General features: G+C 45.9%; 1 long non-coding RNA gene across 1 annotated transcript; it reads left to right on the top strand.

Moving 5' to 3' along the window:
• The first annotated feature begins 7,934 nt into the window (after positions 1-7,934).
• LOC128930587 (uncharacterized) lies at positions 7,935-16,048 on the top strand. Its single transcript, XR_008478825.2, has 3 exons — positions 7,935-8,435; positions 8,906-9,816; positions 12,772-16,048. It is a non-coding gene; the product is annotated as an uncharacterized LOC128930587 (long non-coding RNA).
• The last annotated feature ends 3,238 nt before the right edge of the window (positions 16,049-19,286 follow it).

Here is a 19,286-nt window from a genome sequence, read left to right as displayed (position 1 = left end):
AAAAAAAAAAGGGGGGCTTTATGAGTTCTGCTGCAGCAGACTTAAACATACCTGCCTAGCCGCCCTGAATGAACAATGGAGCTCACAGCTCGGCACTTGAGCTCCTATAAAATACAGACTGTCTCCTCAAGCAGCTCCCTGACCCCCGTTTATCCAAAGAGTCACCTCACAAAGGACTGATCAGACCGACAGTTGGTGGGCTGATCATTCAGGGACAAAGATAGCAGAAGAATCTGGTAGCAACCCTCACGGTCCACAGCTGCTACAGGAGTTCCCCGTGCAAGCAGGGCCTGGAGTGGACCTTGGCAGCCCTACAGCAGAGGGGCCAGACTGTTAGAAGGAAAACTAAGAAACAGAAATACCTCATCATCAACAATCTGGACGTCCACTCAGACACCCAATCGGAAAATCAGCATCTACTCAGAACACAGGTGGATAAATCCACAAAGATGGGAAGGAACCAGTGCAAAAAGGAGGAAAACACCCGAAACCAGAACACTTCACCTCCTACAAAGGACCAAAACTCCGCACCAGCAAGGGAACAAAGCTGGACGGAGAATGAGTGTGATGAAATGACAAAATCAGACTTCAGAAGGTGGGTAATGAGAAACTTCCGTGAGCTAAAAAAAACATGTTCTAAATCAATGCAAAGAAACCAAGAACCTTGAATAAAGATTTGAGGAAATGATAAGAAGAATGGACAACTTAGAGAGGAACATGAGTGAATTGAAGGAGCTAAAAAACACAACACGAGAACTTCGCAAAGCATGCACAACTTTCAACAGCCAAATCGACCAAGCAAAAGAAAGCGTATCAGAGGTCGAAGATCAACTCAATGAAATAAAACGAGAAGGCAAGATTAGAGTAAAAAGCGCAAAAACGAATGAACGACGTCTCCAGCAAATGTGGGACTATGTGAAGAGACCTAATCTATGTTTGATAGGTGTACCTGAATGTGACGAAGACAATGAATCCAAGCTGGAAAATACTCTTCAGGATATTATCCAGAAAAATTTCCCCAACCCAGCTAGGCGGGCCAATATTCAAGTTCAGGAAATACAGAGAACACCACAAAGATATTCCGCAAGAAGAGCAACCCCAAGGCACATAATCATCAAATTCACCAAGGTTGAAATGAAGGAGAAAATACTAAGGGCAGCCAGAGAGAAAGGTCGGGTCACCCACAAAGGGAAGCCCATCAGACTCACAGCAGATCTCTCAGAGAAACCCTACAAGCCAGAAGAGAGTGGGGGCCAATATTCAACATCCTCAAAGAAAAGAACTTTCAACCCAGAATTTCATATCCAGCCAAACTGAGCTTCAGAAGTGAAGGAAAAATAAAATTCTCTGCAAACAAGCAAGTACTCAGAGATTTTTGTCACCACCAGGCCTGCTTTACAAGAGCTCCTGAAAGAGGCACTACACATAGAAAGGAACAACCAGTACCAGCCATTCCAATCACATACCAAATGCTAAAGAACATCAACAAAACGAAGAATCTGAATCAACTAACAGGCAAAACAGCCAGCTAGCATCCAAATGGCAGTATCAAATTCACACGTTACAATATTAACCCTAAATGTAAATGGGCTAAATGCACCAATCAAAAGACACAGACTGGCAAATTAGATAAAAAGCCAATACCCATCAGTGTGCTGTATCCAGGAAACCCATCTCACATGGAAGGATACACAAAGGCTGAAAATAAAGGGAAGGAAGCAGATTTACCAAGCAAATGGAGAGAAAAAAAAAAAAAAAAAAAAAAAAAAAAAAAAGCAGGAGTTGCAATTCTTGTCTCCGATAAAACAGACTTTAAAGCAACAAAGATCAAAAAAGACGAAGAAGGCCATTACATAATGGTAAAAGGATTGATGCAACAAGAAGAGCTAATGATTCTAAATATATACGGACCCAATACAGGAGCACCCAGATATATAAGGCAAGTTCTTAACGACTTACAAAGAGACTTAGACTCCCACACAATAATAGTGGGAGACTTTAACACTCCACTGTCAATATTAGACAGATCAACCAGACAGAAAATTAACAAGGATATCCGGGGCTTGAACTCAGACCTGGAACAAGCAAACCTGATAAACATTTACAGACCTCTCCACCCCAAATCCACAGAATAGACATTCTTCTCAGCACCACATCACACCTACTCGAAAACTGACCACATAATTGGAAGTAAAGCACTACCCCGCAAATGCAAAAGAACCAAAATCATAACAAACAGTCTCTCAGACCATAGTGCAATCAAGTTAGAACTCAGAATTCAGAAACCAACTCAGAACCGCACAGCTTCATGGAAACTGAACAACTGGCTCTTGAATGTTGATTGGATAAACAATGAAATGAAGGCAGAAATAAAGAAGTTCTTCGAAACCCATGAGAATGAAGACACAACATACCAGAATCTCTGGGACACATTTAAAGCAGTCTCTAGAGGAAAGTATATAGCAATAAGTGCCCACATGAGAAGAGTGGAGAGATCCAAAATTGACACCCTATTGTCAAAATTGAAAGAGCTAGAGGAGCAATATCAAAAGAACTCAAAACCTAGCAGAAGACAAGAAATAACTAAGATCAGAGCAGAACTGAAGGAGATAGAGACACGAAAAACCCTTCAAAAAAAAAATCAATAAATCCAAGAGCTGGTTTTTTGAAAAGATCAACAAAATAGACAGACCACTAGCCAGACTGATAAAAAAGAAAAGAGAGAATAACCAAATACATGCAGTAAAAAACGATAAAGGGGAAATCACCACAGAGTCCACAGAAATTCAAACCATCATCAGAGAATATTACAAACAAATCCATGCACATAAACTAGTAAACCTGGAAGAAACGGATAAATTCCTGGACACTTGTGTCCTCCCAAGCCTAAACCAGGAGGAAGCCAAAAGTATGAATAGACCAATAGCAAGGTCTGAAGTTGAGGCAGCAATTAAGAGCCTACCACACAAAAAAAGCCCGGGTCCAGATGGGTTCACAGCCGAATCCTACCAGACACACAAGGAGGAGCTGGTACCATTCCTTCTGAAACTATTTCAAATAATCCAGAAAGAGGGAATCCTTTCCAAATCATTTTATGAGACCAACATCATCCTGATACAAAAACCCGGCAGAGACTCAACAAGAAAAGAAGACTTCAGGCCAATATCCATGATGAACATAGATGCAAAAATCTTCAATAAAATACAGGCAAGCCGCTTGCAACAGCACATCAAAAAGCTTATCCATCATGATCAAGTAGGATTCATCCCGGGGATGCAAGGCTGGTTCAACATACGCAAGTCTATAAAATGTAATTCACCACATAAACAGAACCAAAAACAAAAAACCTCATGATTATCTCAATTGATGCAGAGAAGGCCTTTGACAAAATTCAACAGCCCTTTATGCTAAAAACCCTCAATAAACTCGCTATTGACGGAACGTATCTCAAAATAATACAAGCTATTTATGACAAACCAACAGCCAATATCATACTGAATGGGCAAAAACTGGAAGCATTTCCTTTGAAATTCGGCACTAGACAGGGATGCCCTCTCTCACCACTCCTTTTCAATATAATACTGGAAGTTCTAGCAAGAGCAATCAGGCAAGAAAAAGAAATAAAGGGTATTCAAATAGGAAAGGAGGAAGCCAAATTGTCTCTATTTGCAGACGACTTGATAGTATATCTAGAAGACCCCATCATCTCAGCCGAAAAACCCCTAAAACTGATAAGCAACTTCAGCAAAGTCTCAGGATATAAAATCAATGTGCAAAAATCACAAGCATTCCTATACACCAATAACAGACTTAAACAGAGACGAATCAAGAACAAACTGCCATTCACAATTGCTACGAAGAGAATAAAATACCTAGGGCTACAACTTACAAGGAACGTAAGGGACCTCTTCAAGGAAAACTACAAACCACTGCTCAACGAAGTAAGAGAGGACACAAACAGATGGAGAAACATTCCATGTTCATGGTTAGGAAGAATCAATATCGGGAAAATGGCCATACTGCCCAAAGTAATTTACAGACTCAACGCTATCCCCATCAAGCTACCATTGACTTTCTTCACAGAACTGGAAAAAACCACCATGAACTTCATATGGAACCAAAAGAGAGCCCACATAGCCAAGTCAATTCTCAGCAAAAAGAACACAGCAGTAGGCATCACACTACCGGACTTCAAACTACACTACAAGGCTACAGTAATCAAAACAGCATGGTACTGGTACCAAAACAGAGATGTAGACCAATGGAACAGAACAGAGGCATCGGAGGCAACACAACATATCTACTACCATACAATCTTTGATAAACCTGACAAAAACAAGCAATGGGGAAAGGGTACCCTGTTCAACAAATGGTGTTGGGAAAACTGGCTAGCCATGTGCAGAAAGCAGAAACTGGACCCCTTCCTGACACCTTACACTAAAATGAACTCCAGATGGATTAAAGACTTAAACATAAGACCTGGCACCGTAAAAACCCTAGAAGGAAATCTTGGCAAAACCATTCAGGACATAGGAGTAGGCAGGGACTTCATGACCAAAACACCAAAAGCATTGGCAACAAAAGCCAAAATCGACAAATGGGACCTAATGAAACTCCACAGCTTCTGCATGGCAAAAGAAACAGTCACTAGAGTGAATCGGCAACCAACAGAATGGGAAAAAATTTTTGCAGTTTACCCATCTGACAAAGGGCTGATATCCAGAATTTACAAAGAACTCAAACAGATTTACAGGAAAAAAACAAACAAGCCCATTCAAAAGTGGGTGAAGGATATGAACAGACACTTTACGAAAGAAGACATATATGAGGCCAACAATCATATGAAAAAATGCTCATCGTCACTGGTCATCAGAGAGATGCAAATCAAAACCACATTGAGATATCATCTCACGCCAGTTAGAATGGCGATCATTAAAAAATCTGGAGACAACAGATGCTGGAGAGGATGTGGAGAAAAAGGAACACTTTTACACTGTTGGTGGGAGTGTAAATTAGTTCAACCATTGTGGAAGACAGTGTGGCGATTCCTCAAGGCCTTAGAAATAGAAATTCCATTTGACCCAGCAATCCCATTACTGGGTATATATCCAAAGCACTATAAATCATTCTACTATAAGGACACATGTACACGAGTATTCATTGCAGCACTGTTTACAATAGCAAAGACCTGGAATCAACCCAAATGCCCATTGACGATAGACTGGATTGGAAAAATGTGGCACATATACACCATGGAATATTATGCAGCAATCAGAAATGATGAGTTTGTGTCGTTTGTAGGGACATGGATGAATCTGGAGAACGTCATCCTCGGCAAACTGACACAAGAACAGAAAATGAAACACCGCATATTCTCACTCATAGGCGGGTGATGAAAAATGAGAACACATGGACACAGAAAGGGGAGTACTAAACACTGGGGTCTATTGGGGGGAAAAGGGGAAGGCCAGTGGGAGGGGGAGGTGGGGAGGGATAACCTGGGGAGAAATGCCAAATGTGGGTGAAGGGGAGAAAGGAAGCAAAGCACACTGCCATGTGTGTACCTACGCAACTGTCTTGCATGCTCTGCTCATGTACCCCAAAACCTAAAATGCAATAAAATATAAAAAATAAAAAAATAAAATAAAAAAGAAGTAGAAATTCCATTTGACCCAGCAATCCCATTACTGGGTATATATCCAAAGGACTATAAATCGTTCTACTATAAGGACACATGCACACCAATGTTCATTGCAGCACTGTTTACAATAGCAAAGACCTGGAACCAACCCAAATGCCCATCGATGATAGACTGGACTGGGAAAATGTGGCACATATACACCATGGAATATTATGCAGCAATCAAAAACGATGAGTTCCTGTCCTTTGTAGGGACATGGATGAATCTGGAGAACATCATTCTCAGCAAACTGACACAAGAACAGAAAATGAAATACCGCATATTCTCACTCATAGGCGGGTGATGAACAATGAGAACACGTGGACACAGGGAAGGGAGCACTACACACTGGGGTCTATTGGGGGGAACAGGCGGGGGGGAGCTGGGGAGGGATAGCATGGGGAGAAATGCCAGATGTGGGTGAAGGGGAGGAAGGCAGCAAAGCACACTGCCACGTGTATACCCATGCAACTATCCTGCATGTTCTGCACATGTACCCCCAACCTAAAATGCAATAAAAAAATTCTTAAATTACAAGGTTTTGTTAGTTGCACGACTTTTTTGGTTTATTATTTTTTTTCATTTTATTGTGGTAAGAACACGTAACATGAGATCTGCCCTCAATAACATTTTCAGTACATAATACCATATTGTTAACCATAGGCACAGGATTGCACAGCAGGTCCCAGTAATGTGTTCCTCTTGCACAATGGAAACTTTATACACACATAATAGCAACTCCCTGTTTCCCCCTCCCTCCCGGTTCAAGCAGCCGACATTGCACTCCTGTTTTTTGAGCTTGATTGCTTTAGATAGCTGAAATAATTAGAACCCGCATTATTTGTGTGTGTTGGCAGGAATTCCTTCTTCATGGAGGCTGAATAATGTGCGATTTTATGTATATACCACATTTTACCTATCCATTCACCTGCTGATAAACATTTAGGTTGTTTCCATATTGTGTTTTGATCTTGACTGTTAGATGTAATGCTTCAATAAAGGTGGGAGTCCATACATGGCTTCAAGGCCCAGATTTCAATCCTTTTGGATATATACTCAACAGTGGGATTTCCAGATCACATACTAGTTCCATTTTGAATTTTTTGAGGAGCCACTCTGGCGTACTCCACAGTGGCTGCACGGTTTTACATGCCTACTCCCGTGTGCCTGGGTTGGAATTTTTCTACATCTTCTCCAACACTTGTTATCTTTTGCTTTCTTTGATAATATTTCAAAGTGTGAGCTGATACCTCATTGTGGTTTTGATTTGCATTTCTCTGATTAGTGATCTTGGGCACTTCTTTATATACTGTTGGGCATTCCTGCATCCTCTTTGGAGAAACGTTATTCGAGTCTTTTGCCCATTCTTTAGTCAGTTTGTTGTCGTCTTTTTTGGCATTGAGTTGTAGGAGTTCCTTGTATAGCTTGGATATTAATCACTTATCATAGCTATCCTTTTCTTTTTTTTTTTTAGTTTTTATTGGATTTTAGGTTTTGGGGTACATGAGCAGAGCATGCAAGACAGTTGCGTAGGTACACACATGGCAGTGCATAGCTATCCTTTTCAACTCTCTTTTCCCATAAATCTCCTAGAAGAGAACATAGGTGAAAAGTTCCATGGCGTTTGTCTTGGAAATTACTTCTTGAATATGACAAAAAGCACAAGCAACAAAAAGCCACTTTAGACAGGAGAGATTACGTCTAACCAAAATCCTACGTTGAACCGAATGAAGCAATCGACACAGTGAAAAGGCCACCTACAGAATGGGAGTTGCTCCACCTTTGAATATACTCACAACCACTGCACTGTACACTTTAAACGGGTGAAATTTGTGGTATCTGAATTGTATCTCAATAAAGCTGTTTCTTTGAATGAAGGAGGAAAGAATCTCTGGAGAAATTAAAAATGTTCATAAGTTATTCCTGAGTTAACGTACGTACTGATAATACGTTAGGATACAAGTTGGAGGGATCTTTTTGAGTTATTACAAAACGAAACCCGTACGAAGACTTCCAGAAGGCTGAAAAGCATCAATGCGGTAGGAGGTTTCCAAAGCGACCTCACTGGCAGAGCAGCAAGGTTGCAAGAACAATGTGAAAACAAAGCTATTTCTCAGGCGTGACCTTCGTGATTGTTTCTGTCTCAGACTCCCATGGATACCGCCTGCTTTCCGATCCTGGATATGCAGTCCTCTTATTGGCTCCATGTGCAACCTGATATTCTCACATCAGGTTCCTTTTCGGTTGAGCAACCGTGAGTGTTTTTCTGTTGTTTGTAATCAAACCTACTGATGGATACAGGAGGTGGCAGATGTAGGTGTTATTTACATCTATGAAGTGAAAGGAAATTTCTTAGAGAGAAAATGTAGAAAAGGAGGAAACAAAGCCACAATCTGGAGCATAGCAGCAAAAAAGAGGAAGAGGAGCCGGGAAATAACTCAAAGAATAAGATCTACCCTGGAAGGAAGATCACCAGAAGACAATGGTTTCGTGGAAATGTTTACTTGGGATTTCTCTTGAAATCCACACTATTTGAAGAGACTGGCAGTGGACAGCATGTTCAATGCTACCAGGAGGGCAAGCCAAGTCAGAAGGATGATAATTGGATTTGACAGTATGAAAGTTACTAAAGAGCATGAAGAAAAGCATATTTGGAGGACAGAAGGCCATGCAAGACATTGGAGATGGAGATGAGGAAGTGGTGGCAACCTGTTCCAACAACTCGCCAGAAAAGTTTTGCTGTGAAGGGCAGCAGGTACGTGAGAGAACAGCTGGTGGGGAAGGGTGGCCAAGGGAAGGTGCTTGTTTACCATGGAGGACGGTGGAGCGTAATTGTACGCTGATGGGAATAAGCACTGGAGCAAGAGATTTTGAAGATGCAGAGAAACAGTGGATATCTGCAGGAATTCAAACTGTGAAAGGGTGAGGGGTAAAGATGGGATCAAACAGAGAAGCTGGCTTTGTTAAAAATATGGGCGACCAGCCCCGTGATTCAGGCTCTCAGTTAAAGCCGTGCTGATAACCTCCATCCGCAGGGATGGCCAAATTGAGAATGAGGGATTGGCAGGGCAGAGATGTCCAGAGGATGAGGAAATGAAGTCTGAAGTCTATAGGAGCCAGGCTGAGTAACGAAGGCTAATGTACACTGACAAATTCAAATTTTGAGAAAGGTATTTGTCAGACATATTTTTAAATTTTTTAACATTTTGATTTTTATTTCTGCAGGCGGGGTCTTGCTGTGATGCACAAACTCATCCTGAACTCCTGGCTTCAAAGTGGAGTCTCCCAAAGCTCTGTCCAGTGGTGCTGTCATAACTCACTGCAGCCTCGAACTCCTGGGCTCAAGTCATCCTCCTGCATCAACCTCTGGAGTAGCTGAGATCACAGCCATATACCGCTAAGGTTTCCTGTTTTTGTTTCTTTGGAGATGAGGTCTCGCTACATTGACCAGGCTCGTGTCCAACTCCTGGCCTCGGAGAATCCTCCTGCCCCAGTGTCCTGCATAGCTGGGGTTATAGGTGTGAGCCACTGCACAGAGCTGGATGAGGGATAATGATGGGACACTCATAGCTCCTTAGTGTTTGGGTGATTGTCTCTGTGTGTTCATATGTTCACAGGGAGCTGGAGACATAGACAGATCCCATTATTGAGACATAAAGAAATCCCTGCAATGAAGCAGGTTAATGGAGGAGACTTTCTCCTTTCCAGGAAGATAAAAGGGCGGTGCTCAAAACAGGAGGAAAAGCCACGAACAGGGATTCCCCTGAAATGGAATGTCCTCAGAAGACCTTATCTTTTCCGTGGGAGGCAGGGGATGGGTGGTTCTTTTTGGATTCCAGAAGCACGAATACTTAGCCATCGCTCACTAATAGTTTGTTCCACTGTAATTTCATGTAGTCACTACTGACCCTTCATTGGAATCTGTAACTGGCGTAACCTCTACAGTCCTGTGAGTGGTACTGTTGGGGATTTAAGGAGCAGAGCAGTTGAAGCGAAGCGCTGCCACCCTGGCATTGCCATTCCCCATGGGTACTTCTCCAAGGGAAATTGGTCATGGTCATCCAGACAGAGACCAGCAGCCGAGTGGATTTGAGCTCCCCTGAGAGGGCTGTGAACCACAGGGGAGTCACTGGCAGGTGGGTACTGAGCAGGGCATGTGAGACAAACCCCCTGACCAAAAGGAGACTGGACATCCCCTAATGTCCATGGGGGTCGGGAAGGTGGGAAGACCTTCCTGTGGTTCCTTCTGGTGTGGGGCATGGGTGTTGTTGTGGGTTGCTCCACTGCAGTAAAGACGAGCTCACTTGGATATTTTGAACTGAGGGGTTACAGGACATGGAAAATGGTGGGCAGCCGGGGCCCAGGAGAGGAGAATGCAGGTGGAGAAAGGGACTTCAGAGAGTCACTGGAATCAATGCAAGGAAGGGAAGGGAAGTTGGGGGCCTATGCCCAGCTTTTGAGTTGCCATTTTTCACAAATTCAGTGTAGGATGTCTCATGTCCCGCCTGGCACCCTGTTTGTCCAGCCTCTGGTAAGGGAAGCCAATACACAGGACGCGGTGGGCTGCTCAGGAGGACGGGCAGGGAACAGGACTCTCATTAGTTTGGCCACCTGCAGAAGTGGGAGACTATCAAAACCGTCCCTCCTCTGAGTCTCCCCAAGGCCCTGGCAGAACAGGAGTGTGGCAGGAAGGGGGAGCCCTAGGAACTGGTCCCATGGTCTGGGCTGAGGACTCCCAGGCCACTGAGGAGAAGAGAGACCGGGTGTGTCCTGTGTGACTCTGGCGGGAAGGATCGGGGAACCCTTCTGAGACAGCATTTCTGAAATTGGGCTGGCTGCAATGTTCCTTCTGTCAGAACATAGGGATGACTGAAAAAAAAAAAAAAAAAAAAAAAACTCCCCTACTACGGTAGAGGCTAGAGGGTGGGAAAGAGGGAAGCGAGTTGGGGTAGCAGGAATCCTAGGTTCCACAGGCATGGTTTACAGGTACAATACATTGCTGGTAACATGGTGGCTCGGGGACTAGGAAGTCTGTCTCCAAACCACGCAAGTGCATTTAGAGGATGGAGACATTCTGGATTCATGTTGGGCCCATCTTCGTTTCTGTCCTCCTCCACCGAGCATTCAGGGGAGGGCAGGGTAGAACTAAAGTGAATGTTCTTTTCAATCCCTGAACAGGGGCTTGTGTACCTCAGAGGAAGACAGAACACGTACATTTCTCTGCGTTTCTCTTTGTCTCATCCTTAGTCCCTAGACCGTTAGCCCCTGTTGCCATGGGAACTGAAGCTGAGTGTCTGATGCATTCATTGGGCTGTGGGAGAAAAGCAGAGTTGGTCCTTGAAATAAAGGCCCCTGGGGGAGAGGATTCTAGCAAGGCAGTCACATGGAAACAATTCACAACTCCCACAGATATATTGATCCCTGCAATTATTAGTACACACACACACACACACGCGCGCGCGCGCGCTCGCGCTTCATCCTGAACAGATATGATGTACAGTGCATCACACTGGCTGGCCCAGAGGGTTCTTGTGGGAGAGGCCAGGTCTCCATAACCATGAAAGTAGTTGCAACTGGTGTAGTCAGGGAGGAATCCCAGGAAGGGGAGTGAGTCCCTTAAACTTGCTAGTTGAAACCCGTACCTGCCAGGGGAAAGGAGGATCTGGTGCAGAGCTTGCATTCGGCAGAGGTGGCTGTCGATGTGACCGGTCCCCCTGTTTGCGTGGGAAGGCCCTGAATGACACGTGCAGCAGGGCCAGAGCTGTCCCACAGGGAGCCCCAGGCTGACGTGGGATGGGAATCCCCTCTTTCCCGTGGCAGGGTAGAGTTCCCAAAGCTGGCAGTTTTCTCCTCCTTACCCTTTCTCCCTCACTGCCCCTTCATCTTGCCCCTTCCTCATCTATCACCCTTTGGTAAAGGACCTCTCCCCTTGTTTCTTTTTCTTTACTCCCTCATTCATTTCCTCTACACTCCTTCCCTCTTTCCTCTCTCTTCCTACCTCACTTCAGCCTCCGTCATCACCCCTCATCTCCCCTCTCTGCCCTCTCTCCTCCATGCTTTGTCTGTCCCTTTGTCCTCCCTCCGAGTTCCCATATCCCTGGCTGCCCTTCCTCTCCCTCTTTCCTTTCTCATGTTGTCCTCCCCGGTTTTCCCCTCGTTTTGCTTTTTCCTTCTCTCTATGCCATTCTCTCTCCTCAGCGTGCCCGCTCCCCCACCTCCCCCCGCCAGGTACTTACCCGGTGACTAATCCTTAGTTCCTTCCATGGTACTGGGCCTAACGTGGGCCTTGTGTGTTTAGCTTCAGCTTCGGAGGGCACCGCGTCCTAAAGTGAATCACCGACTTAATCATTCCTCTGCAAATTGCCATCAGTGATGTGAGGTTCAAGGGCAAGGGGCTGTGAGAGCGCCCAGGAAGGGAGCTCATTTCTGTGGTGGGCTCAGTGAAGAAAATGTCATTGATGCTAGCTCTCGTTCTGCCATCTACCATCCTCTGCCTTCCATTTTATGCTGGGGGCAACTGTCCCCTTCTACCTTTTGCAGCAGGATGGGACTCCTCTCACGGTGTCCTGCCCTCCACAACCCAAGGTGTGAGTTCTCATGAAGTCCAACTGGATGCCCATTCCCTGCAACCTGAGCACCCAACAGACCAAACAGCATGAGGGGTTGTTCCAACTTGCCCAGGGACCCTTGTTCCTGCTCCCAGGTTCCCCTGGGCACCTTTGGTCACGTACTTCAGTCGCCCCTTCTCTTTCTCACCTTCACTTCTCCCCTCTCTGCCCCGTCCCTCTTTCCTGGCTGCATCCTTTCCTCTTAAGGCTTTACCCCCTAAAGACAAAGAAACTGGATGAGGAGACAAAAGAAGGAAAGTAGCAGAAGGTGTGAAGGAGACAGGCGGGCGACATCTGACTTGGCTGATTAAGAGAGCTTGATCTTTTTTGAGGGTGTGGGGCGTTCTCACTCTGTCTGTCTCCCAGGCTGGAGTGCAGTGGTGCGATTATAGCTCCCTGCAGCCTCGAATTCCTGAGCTCAAGTGATTCTCCAGCCTCAGCCTCCCGAGTAGCTGGGACTACATGTTCATTTTTCTGTTTTAGAGACGGAGTCTCACTGTGGTGTCAAGAGAGCTTGGGCATCCGCCGGCAGTAGGGACAGCCGGAAAGCAACCGACTTACCCCGTCTCACCAGACCTTCCAACTGTCTGCCACACTGGCATTGCCAGGTATCCCTGCACGTTGTTGGTAGCGGTGGGGGCTATACATTTCACGATGGCTCTAGAAAGTGTATCTAAAAATCACATAGGCACCCAGGGGATCCCTCTCAACTCCTCCCAGGATGACAAATCTCTCTCCCCCAACTCTGGGAGACGGAGGACAAATGTGCTCTCTGCAGAGCATGAACCAGCAGATTTATGGGCGTCGGAACTTCAGGCTCGCTTGAAGGCATCCGTCCTAACCCGGCATGGGGATTCCAGTTGCTGTCTACAGAAATCTTCAGTCCCTTACCTCCACTGGAGTTTGATATCCAGATTGCTGGCATCTTGCCCCTTCTCAGAGATGCTGGAGAGTCTTCCTGTGGAATCTAAACTTCCCCATTGAGGAGACTTAGTAATAGGGGCGGCAAAGACTGCTGGAGCTTGCTTCATTAGTAAGCTCAAAATATTTTCTTATTTCAACCTTAGTTTTTCTTAGAGCCATGGATTTCTTAGGAGGATGTTTCTTAAATTACAAACATATACGGGGGTGGGGGGGCTGTAATGATCTTTTGTTATTAATTTCTAGATCCCATTGTGGCATTGTGGTCAGACAATATACGAATCACCAAAGAATCCTTTGTTTATGGACATTCCTGGGATTTTATTCATTTAAGTATCTTTATGTGCATTGTAGTGGAATAGAATGCAAAGGTGGAGTTGCCCAAAAAATGAGGGTACCGCTCAGTAGATGGTTACACAGGAACGTCTGATCCCCTGCGATCTGGGTTAAGAAATGGTGTGCTGTGTGGCCAGCAGCCAAAAAGCACACTCATGCCAGTCACTCTTTTCTTCCGCCTCAGCAAATCTAAGCACTCTTGAGCTTTGAACACTTGAAGGTAATTCTGCCTGTTTGTGAACACATCACATATAAGCAGAATCGTTACAGTACATATTTTACAATCTGGGTTTCTCTTGGCAACATTAGGTTTTTCTTTGAACTATTCGCTTTTGTCGTGCTGTGTAGCTGAATTTCGTTTCTTTGCATTCCTGCACAGTATTTTGATTTGCATGACGATGCCACAGTTTGTTCATGCCTTTTTACCTCTAATGGACATTTCAGTAGTTTCCAGTGCTGGAGTGTTAGTGTTATTATCGTGGCGCACGTTCCCAGGCATGTCCTTTGGTTAACGTGCGTATGCATTTAAGGCTGCTCTCGCAGGACCGCCTTGATTACTTTTTCTTCCTTCATGGCACTATAAGTGGTGACAGTGGATGTATCTGTTTTTTTCTTTTTTTTTCCTGTTCTCAGAGGGAAAGCTGTCAACATGTCACCAATGAATATCGTTGTTTTTGTAGGCTTTTAAAGGGTATTTTAAAGGATATTCTGATGGAATCAAAAGAGTTCTTTTTTATTCATAGTTGGCTAAGAGGTTTTATCATAAGTGTGTGATCATTTAAAAAAAATCAAACCCATAAAATACCCTTTCTGCCTCCATAGGGAATATCATATTTTTTCTCTTTCACACATTACTTCTGAGAGAGAGATTTTTCAAGGGCTGAACCGCTTCATTTCTAGAATAGTCTTGAGTTGTTTGTGATACGTTTTCCTTTATGGAGATTTAACTGATTTGTTTTGCTAATGCTTTATTCAAGATTTCTTCCTCTGTGCTTATGCGAAAGACAGGCCTGTGCATTTCATGTCTTACCATGCCCTTGAAGGTTTATGCCTCATAAAATGGGATGGGAATCATTTCCCCTTTTTTATGTTACTTGGCAAGAAGGTAAGATTGACATTCTTTCCTTTACAGATGTTTTGTAGAATTAATCGGTGGCGGAATCAAAGTCTGGAGTTTCTTGTGGCTGCTGCTGTTGTTTCCTTCAGATTCCACCCATCTAGAATTTGTAGGACAACTCAGATGTTTAGTCTGTTTCTGTCATTTTGTGGTATTTTCTTGGAATGTGTAAATTATATCCAAAGTTTCAGATTTGCGGGCATAAGGTTGTGTTCATGATTTGGAGTAATGATCTCTTTAATGTGCTCGTTGTCCGTTGCGATGTCTCCTTAGCCACTGCAGACACTGGTTGCTTCATGATCTCTCTCTTTTTCGTTGCCTTTTAATTCCATTTTCTTGCCGAATTGCCCTCTCAAATTCCAGGACTATGTTGAGAAGAAGAGGCAAAAGTGGACATTTGCTTTGCTCCTGATCTCAGAGGAAGAGTTTTCACTCTTTCGCCATCCAGTACGGTGTTCACGGAGAGTACTTTATATAGGGCGCTTGTGATGTTGAGGTTGTTTCCTTCTGTTCCAAGGAGTTTGAGTGTTTTTATCACAAAGGGGGTTGACTTTTGTCAGATGCTTTTAGTGCATCGATTGAGCCGATCATGTGGTTTTTGTCCTTGATTTTGTTGATGCCGTACACTAAATTAATTGATTTTCATTGGTTGAAACTTCTTGCATTCCACAAATGAAGCCCAGGTGGTCGTGGGCTTTTCACTTGTTGTTGAACTGGGTGTGCTAGACTTTTGTTGAATATGTATGCATAAACATTCTTTTGGGGTGTGCGTGTGTGTGTGTGTTTCTGGTCCTAATTCTTCTTTAAATGTTTGGTAGAATCCTCCACTGAAGCCATCTGGTCTTGGGGTTTTCTCTGTTGGGAGGTTGAAGAGGACTGATTAAGTCTCCTTATGAGTTATGGAGATCTGCTGAGAGTTTTTATTTCTTTAAGAGTCAGTCTTGGCAACATGGTACGTTTCTCGGAATTTATCCATTTCTCGAAAATATCAAATTTGCTGGTGTAGAGTTGTCCCTGGTCTTGTTTTTATAATCTTTTTATTTCTGTAGTATCAATTGTAATGCCTCTCTGTCACTCCGATTTCAGTTATTTGACACTTCTCGATTGCTTCTTAGTTAATCTGCTTAATGGGTTCGTCCATTATGTTGGCCTTTTCAGAGACACCAGCTCTTAGGTTCATTGTTTTTTTTTTACTCTATTATTTGTCGATTCTCCATTTCCTTTATTCGTGCTCTAATCTTTATTACTTCCTTCCTTCTGCTAACTTTGGGTTTATGTTGTTCTTCCCTTTCTAGTTTTTGAAACATAAAGACAGGTTGTTGATTTGAGATCTGTCTTCTTTTTCACCGTAAGCATTTAACACAATAAACTTGCCCCTTAACACTGCTTTCCCTGCATCTCCTTACTTGTGGTATATGGTGTTTTCATTTTCATGTGTCTCAAGATATTTTCTAATATCCTTGTGGTCTGTTCTTCGACCCATTGCTTATTGAAGAGAGTGTTGTAATTTCCACCTATGTGTGACTTTTTAAGTTCTCCTTCTGTTATTGGTTTCTAGTTTCATTCAGTTGTGGTCAGAAAAGATACTTGGTATGATTTCAAACTTCTGAAATCTGTGAAGATCCTAAATGTCAGCAAAAAAGCTAAAGCATAAGACCTCTGGAAGAAAATGGAGGATGAAGCCTTGAGAATCTTGCTGTAGGCGAAGAACTCTTACAGCTATGACACAGAACGCGATAGCCACGCAAAAACAGGTTAAGTGAATTTCATCAAATTTAGAAATCTGGCTTTTCATCGTTAGCAAAATGAGAAAGCAAACCATTGGTTGTGACAATGTTTGCTAAATACACTGCCCGACAAAGGAAAAGTTTGCACACAAAAAAGCACTCTTACAATTCCGTATTGACGCCAAATAACAATCAATGGGCAAACCGGGTGAAGGGTTCTTCATGTGCACACCCCAAACGATATGCCACTGGTCAAGGGAAGAGGCTGGGCCAAAGTCACTAGTGGAGGCAGCGGCAGAGCTGGGTCGGAGATCTCCGGCAAATCACTTCCCTTCTCTGAGCCTGTTTCCTCAAGTGTATGAGGAGGATGTACAGTAGTAGCTCAGACTGTCTTTGAGGGTGTCATGAGGCAGTGGGCACTACGCCCTTGGCCCAGGGCCTGATGAGGACAAAAACAAGGAGGAGCAGCAGGATGGATGCCCAGGAAGGAAAGCACCCAAACCGATGTCTTGGGAGGCTGGGAGGGAGGGTGCAGGCCTCGGAAACCTAGCATGGAACCTGGCTTTCGGGGAAGCCATGAGGGGTGGCGACCATGCAAAATGAAGGGAGATGGGGAGTGGTATGTGCAGGCGGGCGGGAGGGTGGGTGTCAGGAGAGAGTGCCCAGCAGGTAGGTGTATCACCCCCAGGACACTGTGAGCCCCTGGATGGCAGGGGTGGCCACCAGCAGGGCCCAGTGCATGCAGCCTGGCCTCAGGGGGCCCCGGGTTCAAGTCCGTGCTCTGCTGCTTCCTGGCTGTGTAACTTGGGGAGAGTGTCTTCCCTCTCAGAGCCTCGGTTGGCTGAGACCATGAAATGGGCTTACCACCCCTGCCTCTCAGGCTTGCCTGAGAAATGGAAACATAGGCCCAGACAAGAAGTTGTACACGGGTAATCAGAACAACTTTATGGATAATGTCAATAACTGGAAACAAGTGAATGCACGAATGCTCGTCCATCGCCAGGTCTGGGGCGGGGGTGATCAGAGAGAGCAGGCCGGGCTGGGAGAAGGCTGTGGGAGCTGTCCAGTGCCACAGCAGGGTCTCAGAAAACACTTGCTGGTGTGGACTGTGGGGCTTTGTCGCGTGGGGTCTGCAGAATGCCCCAGGCTGAAAGTGGAGGGGAAACCTGCCTGGGTCTCATGTTTGCCGTGTGAGTGAGGTGGTGGGCGTCTCCAGGGTGGCCGGTCTGAGCCTCCTGCAGGAGTCCCACTCCAGTCTGCCCCCATTTTCCACCAGGGCACTCCTGCCTCCCTGCTCTCCTCCTCTTTTCCCAGCTGCTTTCAGCGCTGCCGCTACAGGGTAGGGGGAGTGGGCCCCTGGCGAGGCCCCACCGCAGCAAGGTGACATGAAAGGTGCAGTGTCTAGCAAGCCTGTAGGCCTGTGGAGGCGGTGACCTGCCTCTGAGAGCTGCTTCCTGTTCCTTTCCGGTTGAGCTTCCGTATCTCAAGTGCCCTCTGCACACTGTGCTCAAACTCACTCCTGTGGCTAATGGAGACTTCCCCCACCCCGATCCAAGGAGAGGCATGTACCTGCTATGTGCACAGGGATATCCAGGGAGGTTCCGGCCAAATAGCGTTAAACTTGTGAAACCAGGGCTGGAGTCCCAGAAATCCCTCGTCTCTTCCACAGCCCAGACCATAGACCAGGAGATGTAAAGGGAATGGGGACTCCGTTTCTGTGTGTGTGTGTGGGGGGGGGGCGGTGTGTGCCTGTAAAACTCTGGGACTGGATTTTTGTCAGAGTCCCAGAATGTCAGTGTGGCCAAGCATGGAGTGAAGCACCAGAGAAGCAGAAATCACAGCGGCAGCCAACATGGAGACACAGCCAATCCTCCCTGAAGGACAGCTTCCTGGGGATGCAACCTATGCAGTGTGATGCTCACAAGGGCTCCCCATGTGGCCCCATGCTCTGCTGTCATTGTTTTGAAATCCTTCACAGTTTTTGACAAGGAGACTCATGTTTTCATTTTCCACTGGGCCTCCCAAATTAGGTAGCACGGTCTGGGTCAGGATCTGGACCTGGCAGAGACGGGAGCCCCTCCGGGGGAAACAGAGGCTGGGGTGGGGGTAGGGGGAGGCAGGGAGCCTTCCACTACTGTGTCCTCCTTCCTCATCTAGGGCTCTGTCCTCCCAAACCCTGGACAATACCAGGGAACTCCAGAAAGCCCTGGACACTGTCCCTGCCTGCCACTGAGCCCTTCCCAGGAGGCCAAACTGTCTGCCCTTACTGTCTGGCACCTGAAGCGTGTGCAGCCCTACCTCAGAGCCCTCCAGACATCACCCAACCCTTGAACACTCCAGGACCTAGGTAGGCCTGGTGTCGTCCTCACTGGGAGAGCCCTGCTTCTGGGGGAGAAGGGCTGCGAAGCCCCAAACAGGCCGCCTTCCGTCACAGGCGACGGACTGTGTCTGCCTGCACAGTGGCTTGTTTTCATGACATCCTGCTCCCTCGGCAATCACGGCCCCTCCTCCTACCCACTGGAGGGCTGCCAACATCACTGCGAGGCCCACCTCATTGTCCGTCAGACTCCGTACCGAGGATGGGGTCCTGCACTGTGTGGGTGATGAGCCCAGGGTTCCGGAACATCGTCTCCGAGGAGGGGGTGTGGGAGGTGGGTCCTGGCGAGAGCCTTGGACCCTGTCCCTGGCGGGAGGGGCAGTGGCACCGGCACCAAGCTGCCGTCTTCCACCCCACCCCTGCTCCGGCCTCCCTTTTGCCATGCCCCTGGGGCTGCCGGTCAAGGCTTGTAGAAAAATCACATAACCACGAGCGCTGGGGCCTCTCCAAACTCCTGGTCACACACTCAGCTGCAACCAACCGCCGCACCTCCCAGCATCCCACCTGTCCCCGTGGGCCT

The sequence above is a fragment of the Callithrix jacchus genome, chromosome X (assembly GCF_049354715.1).
Source record: "Callithrix jacchus isolate 240 chromosome X, calJac240_pri, whole genome shotgun sequence".
Lineage (NCBI taxonomy): Eukaryota > Metazoa > Chordata > Mammalia > Primates > Cebidae > Callithrix > Callithrix jacchus.
The sequence above is the reverse complement of the archived record's forward strand: the minus strand, read 5'-3'. Positions and strand labels throughout refer to the sequence as shown.